This window comes from Symphodus melops (genome assembly GCF_947650265.1).
Source record: "Symphodus melops genome assembly, chromosome: 16".
NCBI classification, from domain to species: Eukaryota; Metazoa; Chordata; class Actinopteri; order Labriformes; family Labridae; genus Symphodus; species Symphodus melops.
In genome coordinates, this window is record NC_136706.1 from 12730363 (window position 1) to 12743997 (window position 13635).

A 13635-nucleotide genomic window follows, 5' to 3' on the forward strand; every position below is an offset into this window, starting at 1 on the left:
TAATATGTTGGGGCAGGTAATGTTATTCCAGCCTTAAATCTTGCATAATGTTGAATATCTTCATCTTCTACAGAGCAAATTCAAATGAGCTACAGACCTGTTTCTGATGTGTTTTAAGTGAGGACATTTTCACTCATATTTTGCCATCTGTTTCTGAGGATTTCTTGGAAAGTAATGCATCTGTATTCTTACTAATTTGGAAAGTCATTAAGGTGACACAGTTGATATAAATATTGTCGAGCTCATCTTAAATACAAGATTTTTTCTCCTCTCTTTTCTAGATTTCCTTTTCTACATCTGTAGTCCGTTTCATCAAAAGAACCAGTAATTTTTTTTTTTCTTCGTCTTTAAAGTTATAATCAAGACCATTTTTACAAGGAGAGATACATTCCAGTGCTCAGCACAGTCCTTCAGAGGGTGAAAATTGGGGACGTATTTAAAGGATATAAATATTACCTTGGAGATTGTGAAAACAGAGGCCTTCAGCTCTTTGTGTTCCTCAAGCGGACTCATTAAAACTCAGAAGAGAAAAAGGATAATGTTTTCACAGAGACCAAACCATGCTAACTCTGTGCCCTCGCTTCCATCCCTTTCTGTTCTGAGCAGTGGCTTCTAATAGACAGAGTGGAGTTGATGAAGAGGAGAAAATCAGCCCAAAAGCTGCAGCACAAAGATGCCCCTAGTTTCCTTGGAATAATACGATTGAGTCAGACGAAGACATTACTTTTTATTTAGGGAGAGAAAAATAATTAAACTGACTTAACTCAGCCTGGGAGTATTCTTTATTGCACAGCCACACTTAAATTAAAATAATATGCTGGAGTTTTCTGGAATTCAGATTTCCATTCGTCCTCCTGCCGATTTGCAATGATTTGTGCAGACATTTCAATCCATGATTTTTTTTCAGTGTGAAGTGAGACCTGCATGTTGTGTTTCTCTATGTGTGGTTACCTCCACAGGTGCATCCAATCACTAATTAAGACCTGATGATGTAACAATCAGCAGGTGAAGCAGCTGCTGCACAAGTGTGTGTGTATGTGTGATTTCAAACATTCTGTGGCTTCATACTTACAAAGTATGTCTTAAAAATGATCACACAGATGATCATTTCATATAGTTCATGATTACATTATGTCTGACTAGATTCTATGATTGACTTTTTTCCCCTTCTTTTTTTTTGATTAGCCAATCACAGTTTATGGAAGAAAAAAAAAAAGGGGTCAACCACGCCTCCTCACTAAGATCCAAGTTTCTGGTTCATCCTTGCTCAGTGTTGCTTTGAGAATGTTCCTAAATCGCTCCTCGTTGACTTAGTTAGGAGCTCTCTGAGAGGACTCTCAGAATGTTGGTCTGGATCTGCTGTGTGTCCTAGCAGTCTCAGAGCAAAACTGCACCAGCCCGAACTCCATGACACCACCAACCCAGGCTAACGAGGATCACCTCACCATCAAACCACAGCCATCACCTCACAGCCAGATCAACACAAGCCTCCACGACACAGGCAGAGCCCCATTCAACCCAGAGGACCCCTACCCCTGCTGATCCCAGCAGTTCAGTCACCTCTACTGTCCCCTGCGCCTACTGGACATAAATACTTTGAAGCACCGAGAGCCACATCCCATACTGGTGCTACGAGGTAAATACACACAATGTTACTCCTGCTCTGCTTGAACTTGCTTTTAAAACTGGAGGTTTGGGTATTCATCATCACAAGAACTGTGATGAACAGATTTTCTGATTTTAAAATGTCAATCTGTCCCCAGTGTGACTTCCATCTTTCTGTCACATTTCCCTTTTTATTTCCAACCTTAAGCTGCACTCTGACGCCCCACAAACACACCTGCCCCCACCTCTCCGCTTCGATGCTACATAGATGTTTGTAAATGAGTATCTATTAAAATGCCATTACAAGAAATGGGGAGTGATGTCCCCGGCAGGACTCTATTGGAGAGTAAATGTAAGCTCCCACACACAGAACACCTCATTAACCCAGTGGATATTTACAGCCGTGCAGCACGGAGCCATGAAGAGGGATCGAGGCTGTACTCGTCTTAATCATGCCGCATCTGATAAGACCCTGACTCCCATTCATACCTGCACTTTTAATGAGACTGCACCTAATGACCCTCATTGATCCATGCATGGGGGCTGCTTTTAGAAGGACATGGACTTAAAATCATATTTGTATTGTCTGAGTTAAAGGACTAAGCAGAATAATCATAGAATTAATGGTTCAAGGTTTCGGGACAGTGGATACAATAAACGACTATGAGAATGACAAATATCTCAATCCATTTCCTCCTTCACTTAAGGGGTATGTAGAGTTTTAAATTCCTCACTTCTTATGTGTCCTCTGCCCCATTTGTTCATCTGGAAGATACTATTTAGTATGAAATATGCATTACATGTAAAACAAGTGCAAATCATACAAAGGCTGGCCAAAATGTAAAAAAAAAATAAAAATCAGAGAACACAGCCGGAATTACCAGCAGGAGAGTTCAATAAAGATGCAACACAGAAAATCCACTACCCAGAGGCACAGGAGTAATATTGGAGCAGGAGACGTGTAATCCCTGAGCTAATCATTTCAGCTGTCCTGTTATTTTATACAATTATAAAATATCTGGACTTTTTATTTTCTTTAAATAAACAGCCTGGAGTGGGTGATTACAATGAAAAGATATTCCAGCAATCACTTATTGGATGTATTCCCTCAACCCTTGCCCCCCCCCCCCCCCCCCCCCACCCTGTTTCAATGGGGACTTCAAAATGAAGCCCTTCATGTCAACATATTCCTATGACCTATATATACGTGTGTGTGTCCCTAAAGAGCCTTAACATATACACAGTAATCAGAATACCTTCATTTTAATTGTAACCTTAGCATTTACCAAATTAAGAGCGCTATTGTTTTTTTGAGCAAACAACAACATCACAAGATGTAGATTACAATCAATAGATAATGCTAATAGATAATAGTGATAAATCAGTATTGCACATGATGGTTGTGCAAGAAAAGATAGCTGCCTATTTGAGTGATAAGGAGGTTCTGTGTTTTAAAGCCTAGATGTGGCCTTGGGGAAAGAACCTGTCTCTGAATCTTGAGGTGCATGTTGTATTTGTGGCATGCTGTAGCACCTGCCAGAGAGCAGCAGTTCAAAAAGGTGATGAGTGGGGTGTGAAGGTTCTCTGATGATGTTGTTGGCTCTGCTGAGGTAGCAAGAGGTGGAGATGTCCTCCAGGGAGGCCAGTGGTCAGCCAGGGATTTTTCTCAGCTTTTTTTCCCTTTTTTTTTTTTACATCTCTGTGCAGTGTTTCCTTGTCTGCAGCTGAGCAGCCTGCATACCACATTGACATGCTATACGTGAGTATGCTCTCAATGATTACTTGGTAGAAGGCAAACTGCAGTTTCCTCTCGACGTGGTTGCTCTTAAGCAGCCTCGGGTAGTGGAGTCTCTGAGAGTCCTCGGGTATGAAGACTCCAAGGAATTTAAAAGACTGCAGGCTTTCAACAGATAACCCTTTAATACAAAGTGGGGCTGGGTTTGTGTCATGTTTCCTCCTAAAGTCCAATATGCGTTCAGTGAACACCATGAATAAAGTCTGTGTACTCTGACTCTTGTGCCCCAGAAATGATAAATCGCTTGCTTGCATACAAATGACCATAACTCAGGTGACAGATAATATCTTATTTTGAAGGATTTCGACCAAATACCAGCTGCCAATAACTTAATTGAAACACTTTCTCCAGCGTCAGGTTTAAGCTTTTATATGAATAAACGTGTGCTACTTTCCCATAACACTGGGCAAACATACAGTCTGTTGGACGTTCCTGTAAAATGCTTCATTCTTCAAAACAAAGTCGGCAAAATCGATGCTCTTTAAGTTTCGATTGTCCGAGTAGAGCAGCAGTGTACAGATCGACAAAGTACGCGTTTCAGCACAAAGCCTTTTATTAGCAAAGTCTGCTGTCGTGCAACTGAAGCTTTATTATTGTTTGAGTGTGCTCCTTTTTCTGCTAGATGAACATTCTTATAATATATTTAGGTAGAACAATAAAAAAATGAAGACGAGGGCTGCAGTTTGAACTTTAAAGCCATTATTTATTGAGGTGGAAAAAGACTCCGCCTGTGGCTCCTTTAGAGATTTGACTTTCAAGTGGAAGACTTTTTATTTTTTTTATTATAGCAAAAGCAGAAGTTAACTCTCGGTTGACGTATGCTGCGCTTGTCTTAAATGTTAAAAAAAATAAAACCCTGTGATGATGAGCACTATCAAATAGTGTCTTTTACTGCCTTCAAATACACATTTAAAATGAAGTGGATCTAATAATCTATACGTTACCGAGAATGGTACATTTTAATATCATACTTAATTTATGATATAATTGTTGTCATTTATCAAACCTGAAGCCTTTGTCAACTTTCTTTTTTTTTTTTGACTGTTTCTCTGCTAGATTGTTGTTCAGCAACTTTATTCTTAGTGGAAAGTATTGACATCTTTTTTTTTATGCCCTGTTGATTCTATGTTATTGCGAGAAACGTAACTCTTATGTCATGTATATTTTAATTTGTTGTTTGACATACAAATCTCATAATAATGTCGCAAGTCCAAGTTATTGATATGTATTCGGTTAAATGATCCAATAATCCACGATTCCGTGAATTGGTCCTCTTTGTACTGAAACGTCAAAGATCACTTTGCATCCAAAATCTTTCCAGCTGAAGTTTAGTCAATAAGCACTTTAATACTGTGACATGATTCAAATGAAATACCCGTGCAACAGCTTTGTGTGAATGTCTGAGTTGTTAACTAGTGCATTCTGTCATAATGAATATGGAGGTAAATGTTGCATGGAATTAATAACTTTGCATGGTCACTTTACTGTACATGGAAATTTCTGCCTTCAGTGTGTGTGAATGGGTAACTAGTAAGTCAAGTTTATTTATTTAGCACCTTCGAAGAACAGACATCACAAAGGGCTCCAGAAAAAAGGATTGAGTACAGACATCAAGCTAAGGAAAGTCTCAACAGATGGGTTTTTAACAGATTTTTTTTTTTAAAGTTCTTTCCTCTCAGCACAGTTCACGGGTCTCACTTCCGGGGGAAGATAGTTTCAAAATGTAAGTGCCATTAAAACCTCCCTGTCTCCTCCTCATCAATTTCACGTCATTTGTTGTCAGTCTTGTGTACAGGTGTGATCTGCAGTGTAAAACGTGCTTTGAGAAGACTAGAAAAAGCTCTATAAGCTCAAGTCAGTTTACCAAAGAACAACAAATGTCCACTCCTTTATCAATCGTATATGGTGATCTTATCGAGATTTAAAATCCAAAACAGGCGGCAAATGTACTTGAAGAAAAGGTTTTCCTAAAGTATCAGGGGAATTTGGACAGGGTGCATTCACTTAAACTCTCGTCACATTTCGGACACGTCAAACAAATGATCATAAAGCATGCTACATTTCACAGAGTATTATGATTTAATGGGATACATTAAACAAAGCGTTTTGTCTGAAGTTAATGTTTCATGAGCTTAGCCTATTGCAGTCATTCAGACGCACGCAATGCTGTTCATTAAACTGCCCGTCAGTCCCGTTAACTGCATGTTTTGTGACTTAGATCACGGCATAGGAAGCGCAACACGGCGCAGAAAACTTTCCGTCTCCAAAGGATCCCCAACAATATAGACTTTCTCCAGACGTTTCACTTCTTTCCTCTCGGCTGAATCCATCACCTCTTTAAGAGACGGATGGCTCTGACTACCAGCCCTTCTGAAGTCCCAAACCATCCTTTCTGTCTCTCGACTGTGAGTGTGAAGACTCTCAAACTTCCCCCGTCTCCTCACCTCAGGTTCTTCCTGAGCAAGTGGGCATAACATTATTGAATATAAAGCACCTGAGACCCATTCCTCAACCTGCCAGGATCAATTTCAAGCCAGAGGCTGTGAAAAGTGGCAAGCCTGAAAATGAAACCGTAACATGGCTCCATATCCTCAAAAAACACCTGGAAATACAGAACCTCCTCCTGAAAGTGTCATATAAAGGCATAGGATTCTATGACAGTGCTATGAGAACAACCAAATGCATTTGTCACTGAATAGACAAGAGTATAAGAAGATAAAGTTCAAGGTACAATTATCTATTACCGCTGGCAACTTTTTATACATTTATTATTTGACCAAACCAAAGCACAACACAAAAAGAAACAAGTCTGATGTTAGTGTTAAAATAATCTAGACCAGCTCTATACTATGACCAACTCTGACAGGAGGGTTAGGAGGGTCCAACTAACACTTTAAGGGCATACATTTGTGTCAGCAGAAACTGAATTTGAATTGGGTATATTTGTCTTTAAAAACGTATTAGATCTGGCACACTGTCTAACTTTCAGACAAACATTTATTGGCAACGTTTCAGTACTAGATTTTCATCAGTTTGTTAAAATCTGCTGTACATCTTGGAACTGGTTGTATTAATTCTTACTTCACAATTTTGTTTTCGAAATAAACTATCAATCAGTCAATCAATCAAAAAATGAATAAATAACAACTTCAATTCACATTGTCCTTTTTATAAATGTAAAATCAAGTAGTGTTCACTCTTCATGGTTGATTATTTCCACAGCCTCTGTGTAAACAAACACCTCGGCAGAATGTTATTTAGCACTGTTGGGATGTTTGTGTGTGTGTGTTGCATTCATGCAGCTATTTGTCATTCTGGACTTCATCAGCTTACAGAATGACAAAGGTACTGTGTCCGGTTACCTTTTGTGATTTATAAAAGCTTTAATTTCAGTGGCACTCAATGGTTAATTCACATGTGTTATCCTCACTAAAAGCCTCTCTTAAAAAAATAAAATAAGTGCATGGGCTTTCATCGAACCCATCCACCAAGGTTTTAATACTTCTGCTCATAATTTGCCTGCTCGGTAAATAGCTCATGATTGCATCTCCCAGTGTTGTGTGTCGCGCATTCATTCGGGACAAAGGACGTTTTTCTCCCTCTGCGATTTTCAACTATGTTTTCAAAAGGACAGGAAAAGCACACACTCCAAGAATAGTTTTGTTGTCTGTCTCGGTTTTGCCATGAACAGATCTCATCAGGTTTTTTTCATGGAAATCCAAATATCACTGCGAGGGGAAATTGTCATCTAAATGCAGCATGGCAATTTTAAAATAAAATCCCTGCAGACAGAAAGCTGCCAAAAGCAACCGAGAGGATGATCTCAAATAGTGAAATACAGAAATGTGACCTATCCTGGATGGGTTTGTGTGCCAAGGCTGCTGAAAACTATGAAAACTAGTTATTTTCTAAGAAGACGAACCAAAAATGTTGACAGAAATCATCTAAAAGTTTGGGTTGTTTTGCTATGTAAAAGAACAATGCTTTTATAGTTCTTGTTGTTTTAAGGAGGAGACATGGTTAATGTTTGATGAATTAATAGTTAAATATAGTGTATATGCAAAAAAAAAAAAAAGGCAGCTCATGTACACGATGGGTGAAGGATTTAAGCCCTGTCGCTCACCTTGACACGTCGTCTGTTTCTGAAGAACATGCTTTGAACGTGAACGTGATCATTTCAAGAGGACAGTGAATATAACCTCGGAGGTTGTTCCGACCGGAAAATCTCATTAAAAAAAAAAAAGAAGGCACATCTGTATCAGCCACTGAATATTCAGCTCATGTTGAACAGCTTATAACCTCAAAGAAGAGGCGAGGATAATCCAATCAATCAAAAGGAATCATTTTTAATAGCTTAATCGTTTTCTTCATATCCATGAAGGCTTAAGCATGTCATTCTTAAGCGCTGATATTACTTTCTTTTTTTTTTTTTTTTTTTTTAGTGGGGGTGTTAAGGGAAATGATTTAGACTCGTTCTACAGATAAAAAAATGTCCTGGTATTTAAAAGTGAGGCTCAGACTGACACGGCAGAGCTGGCGCAGATGAACCTCATCGACTTCTTGAAGCAGCGCTGGATAGAGAGAGGGGGGGGGGGGGAAGACAGCGACTCAACAGGAGAGATGCAGAGGTGCAGGTCAGAGCTGATACAGTCAGTGACCCTGAAAAGGGATTGGCTGCCTCTGTCCAGGATAAATAATAACCTAGAAGGAAAATACAGAAACCTGCAGTGATCTGTAACAGAGAAGAGAAGGCCTTCTGTCACATATTCAAACACTAGATGGCAGTTTGACACAGACAGGTTTCGTTTTTCTGGAAGCTCAGAATAAAGGCTTAGAGCTGTTTAGTAACAATCACCGTAATTGCTGTTGTTTGGTGATGCTGATTGAAGCCGTGTTTACCTCCCTCCAGATTCTTATCAAGTTTCGATTGTCCTAAACCTCACTTGATTGGCAGAATCCTGTCTGGAATATTAAACTTGGTTCAGTACGAGTTTATGTGAGCAGTATGAGCACGGCAGAAGTCTGGTTCCAATATGAAAAGGTTATCACAACGTCTGAAGATGTCACATCAAAAAGAAATCAGTCAGAAATGCTTTATGAAAAGTCCCTTTCTATGTCTTCATTGCTTTTCTTAGAAATGAGAGGAAACGTCTGAAGTTTAATTTAGCAGGTCCAATGCTTTCACAATCACGTTGTGTGTCTTTGTACTGCAGGAGGCCGATTCTGCATGCAAACGCAGCCTGATCAAATGCGATTGGACAATATAACTCTCCTGTTAACATAATTCAGAACAAGAATAGAACCAGCAGCATCATCCTGTCATCTCATCAGCCCCTATGAAAAGCAACCATTTTGCTCACACACCTGGGAAAATGCAAATATGATGGATCATCGCATTACAGATGCAGTTCATTGACAACAAATAACAAATCTTTGCCTCTCTTTTCTGCCGAGCAAATAAGAAGCCATATTACTTCTTTGGATGGTTGCTGACATAAGAAGCTTTTGGTGTCATTTTGGATAGAATTGTCTGCACAGTATGGGATCACCTGGTGTATGTGTATCTGCAAAGTGTATCTGCAAAGATGCCCAAATCTGGCACAGACCACAGCAGAATAGATTCGGTGTGAAACAGACCCAATGATTCTCTTGTTAGTGTTTATGTTTCCACTCACCGTTCGTCCTCTACTCTGCTCATTGGATACATCCTGCACCATAGAAGCTGAACCTGATGAAAGAGTTGTCAATGAAAGTGATTTTTATAGCATCAAATCTTTAATTAAAAATAATCTGCACAAAAAAAAATTATCTTCACTTTGGCACAAATCTTCATGATAAAGTAAAATATATTATTTGATATTACAGTTTAACCATTGTCTCATCTGTTAATATGGAGGAGGTGGGCTTTATCACATAAACTGCAGTCAATCTGTAGCGGCAGATCCAAATGTGTTGGCTTCACTTTTGGGAAGATGATGAACAAGTTTTCTTGTTCTTCTATGTTTTTTTCTTCTTTGCTGCTATTTACCCAGCTGCTTCCTGCGCTCCCTGCTTTCTTTATTGACTCAGTTTTTATTCAATCCAGCTCACATAGAAGACATAAAGAAGTCTATTCTTATAGATCCCCAGAAACAAACCACTGCCTCCATACTGGAGTAATATTGACATTTCTCGTTAGTTAGTGATTTAGGTCATGCTTTATGCATGCACAATATAAACAAAGTTATGAAGATCAATCAGCCGAAGACCAAGCTACTATTTTGAGACAAAATTGAAATTCGTCAAATAACCACAAACCAAATGTCACAGTAAGCCCAGAGGCCCCGAAGCATTTGCCAACATTGTCTGATTGGTAATCCAGCCTTGGCAGAGCCATCCTCAGGGATTCTTTCACAGGACACAATGTGGTTCACAAACACATTTGGTACAAAGGGGGGCAAGCCTGTGATTTATTCTAACCTGCAGACAAAATGAGAACGTGTCGGATTAATCACATGCTTTTTGGATGCAACTAACGCTGAATGCAATATATATCCGATGGTCCCTGATTCGCTCCGAACCTCTGGCACAATTATCCAACAGGCCCTTCAGAGTAAAGGTAACAAGCTACAGAAGGAGGTGTTTGGGCTGAGCTGAAAATTAAAACACCTTCGGAGCAGAATAGCTACCCTTATTACAGCCTTATTGAAAAGTCTAATGGAAACTGTAATAGCACATCAGGAAGGAAACCCTGTAGGGACAGTGTTGCCGGAACAACAAAGAATTGATTTGCCTTTGTTTAGCCGCACTCGCGTGGATATATTTCATTAAAAGGGAAATTGCTAACAAATTAGAACATTATGCGTTTTAGGTCTTTCAGAGAAATGACAAGCGTGCTTTGAACATTTTCTCAAGTCACAAGTCCAGTCATTTTTCCCAATTCAAAATCAGCACAGATGTTATACTTAATGGATATCTGCCTTAACCTTTTATCGCAGAATTTTACAGAATATGATTGCCCGTATCTTTTATAGTCTTCAGTGGACAGTACTTGTCACAGTGTATCTCAATTTTGGAATTGGCTAGCCATCTTTTGTTCGTGGCATCAGTTCCCCTTTTTCTTTTGGTCTAATGCTCTTTTGTAACCTCACACACTTCTTACCTCATCTTGTCCTTGGTCTTTATTCTGTGTCTTTCTGACATTAAGATGCAATTTCTTGAAAGAAAACGGAGTCTCAGAAGGTTGTTTATTTTCTGTCCACATTTTTGATTCTCTTAAAGAATCAGTTTGTATTCAAATTCTGATGCCTTGGGCTGAATCTCAACACTACTCGAGTGGGATAAGACTGATATTTGATGCAGCATGGAGCCTGTTTCTGATACCTACCATGCTGTCTTCTCTCCATCAGGCCTCAGAGTGATTATATCCTACTAATGTGTTCATTTTGTTGCTTGAAAATCTAATTTCTGGTGCTATTATCATACTTGTTTTTCTCTGATTGTCTCAGATGTTCATCTCTGCTTTCTCATCTTGCCTTAATTTTGCTCTCAGCTGTTTCCTGCTGCTGTGCTTAGTGAACGCATTAGATTAATTTTCATTTCATTTTTTTTATTCCCTTCATATACCACAACAAATACAAGCAGAGAGAGGCAAAAAGTCAAAGGAGGAAACACTTGTGATATGTGAATGTGAAGAATATGGAGGTAGTTAGAATCAAAGATGAAACATTTCTTCTGACTTCAGACCTATGGGTGGCAGTGTTGATGCTTACAAATCTTTGAGGAGATGTACTTTGGTGAACCCTTACCACACGCGTCTCCTCTGATTAAATGAAAAGGATAACAGTGCAGCCCAAGGCAGAATGAGGGCCTTAAGCTGAATTAGTTTTGTAGGTTTGGAAACCTTTTCATTTCATGCTGGTGAATTTACACTAGACAAATTGATTTGTCAGGGGAATATACAATGAGATATACAGGGGAAAAAAAGTGCTGTTTGGTTTCAGGACTAAAGGAAATATTGAATACAGGTTATGCTGATTAACTCACACTGCAACGATTTTAGTTTAATGCAATTTGATTGACTGCACATTTCACCTGCAGTAAATAATATTATCGGTATATTTTCAAGTCTGCTAAAAGAGTCTTACAATTGGACAATATCTCCTTCCATTTTTCATGCTGTGCCGTGGACTGACCATCTGCACTGACGAAAGTTTCCCCCCTGGGCCAATCACCCTGCGAGCCTGCAGGGAGTCTAGCAAGGCTGATAAGAAAAGATTACATTTTGGAGGAAAAAAAAACAAAAAAACCTTCTGCACTATTCAGTCCTGCTGCAGAATGTCTGATCGGCTCCATCATGGTGTGCATTAGGAGCTAAAACATCTCCTCATGAGCCTGCTGTTCTCTTTCTGCCGGCTTCACTGTGTCATGATGAACTGATTTATGTTTTGTAAAAAGCATGACACAGTCAGACACACAAATGTAGTTAATGCATTTGGTACTATTTGGAAATACCTAAATGACACAACATGCGTGAGGAAATAACAGCGTACACACAGGAAACATCAGGATTTTACTTGCATTTTTTAACTTTAAGATAGTCCAGTGCAATTAATTATCTTATGTATTGTCTATCAGATTCAGAGGTTGGAACATTTTATTTTGATATACACCTAATTGTGCTTTCATATCTGCCATTAATCTTTTAATTTTCCCCATTCTGACTAATTCATATGGGTCCCACTTGACTGTCTCTCCTTTTCATCTCCAAATAAAGAAAATTCATCACTAATGACCAATATACACATTTTAATTGCTCATTTAAAAGTAAGAACAGCCCCATGCCCGAGACCTCACATACTGATTCCCAACTGAAAGAGTTCCATAGTTTGCTCCTTAAATGTGTCAATATTAAAACCCCATTGAAACCACTTGTAATAAAAAAGGCTCGAAACATCTCTCACCTCTTCCTCTTGAGCTCCTTCCCTCCAGTCAGAGATTCAGATTGCCAAAAGCAAAATCACACAGAATAAAAATATACTTTATCATTCTGGCTATCATACTACTGTATTCTAATAGTTACCCAGTAACTCATTTTCCTGTTAACTACTGAAGACTGATGCTGTTTTTTTAATAGGTTGAACATTCTGCTCTCCCTCGTTATAGTTTTAAGCTCAGGCATTTTATTTCATTTTTTTTGTATTCTCTGTGCCTGTTGTTCTTGTGTTTAACGGGTTGGCTCTGAAGCAAATTCCCCTCTGGGACAATGATGTGAAAAATGGTGTTTTAGTGTTTAATGAAAAGCCAGGGGACCACCATAGTTACAACTCTTTAATAAAGTATTTCTATTCTAAATATCTTGCAATGATAGAAAACTGCAAAATATTGAATTGGAGTCGTTTCATTGTTCAGGTCATAAACAAAATGGATGCCTCATGTAACCCTAAAGAAAATAGATGCTGACATATTTCTGTCTGCACCACACAGGCAGTCTGACACCTCTGCTGTTGGCCTTTATAACGGTATGCTGCTAATCCCATCAGAATTTATAGTGTATGTCAAAGGTTGTTATAAGTCATCCCAGAAGGAGAAGTACTGGGACAAAGACTATCGAGCAATGGGAAAAAACAAAAGCAAAACATACAACCAAAAGTATTGTCAGTATTTTACTAATCCTGGTTTTACCCACTGTGTGTTTGAACACAAACGATCTGAGGTAAAATCATCTTTGCATAAATAAAAAAACATGCAAAGATATTTACAAAAAGAAAGCAAAGAAGCCATCACCATGTTCTTATCCTTTTATGACAGACATAAATGATATCAAAGGTTATTTGAAGGAACAAGAACTAAGGAAAAAGAAGGTATATGGTTTTAAGGCCTGCAGCTATTTTACAGTTGAGGAGCAAATTAGATTTAAAAAAGCTTTATGTCCTTCTTCCAAGAATAAAAAAAAATTGCAAATTCTTACGCTGAAGATTACCTGCTTTTCATCAACGTTTCAATGCCTGACTTTGGCATAGAAATAACAACACACTTCACTTGGCGTTTATTGGTGCTCCCATTTATTATGTAATTTTTTTTGGGATGTTTTAAGCTTTGTTCATGCTTTATGTATTGAACAGTTGCATATAAAGACGACGTTTATACATCAGTCCAAAAGGAAATGAGACTTCAAAGCAAGCTGGCTCAGACTCCAGCCTTTCAATACCACATCTAAAATCCAAGTACTCAACTCAGACATTTAAATGAGCTGG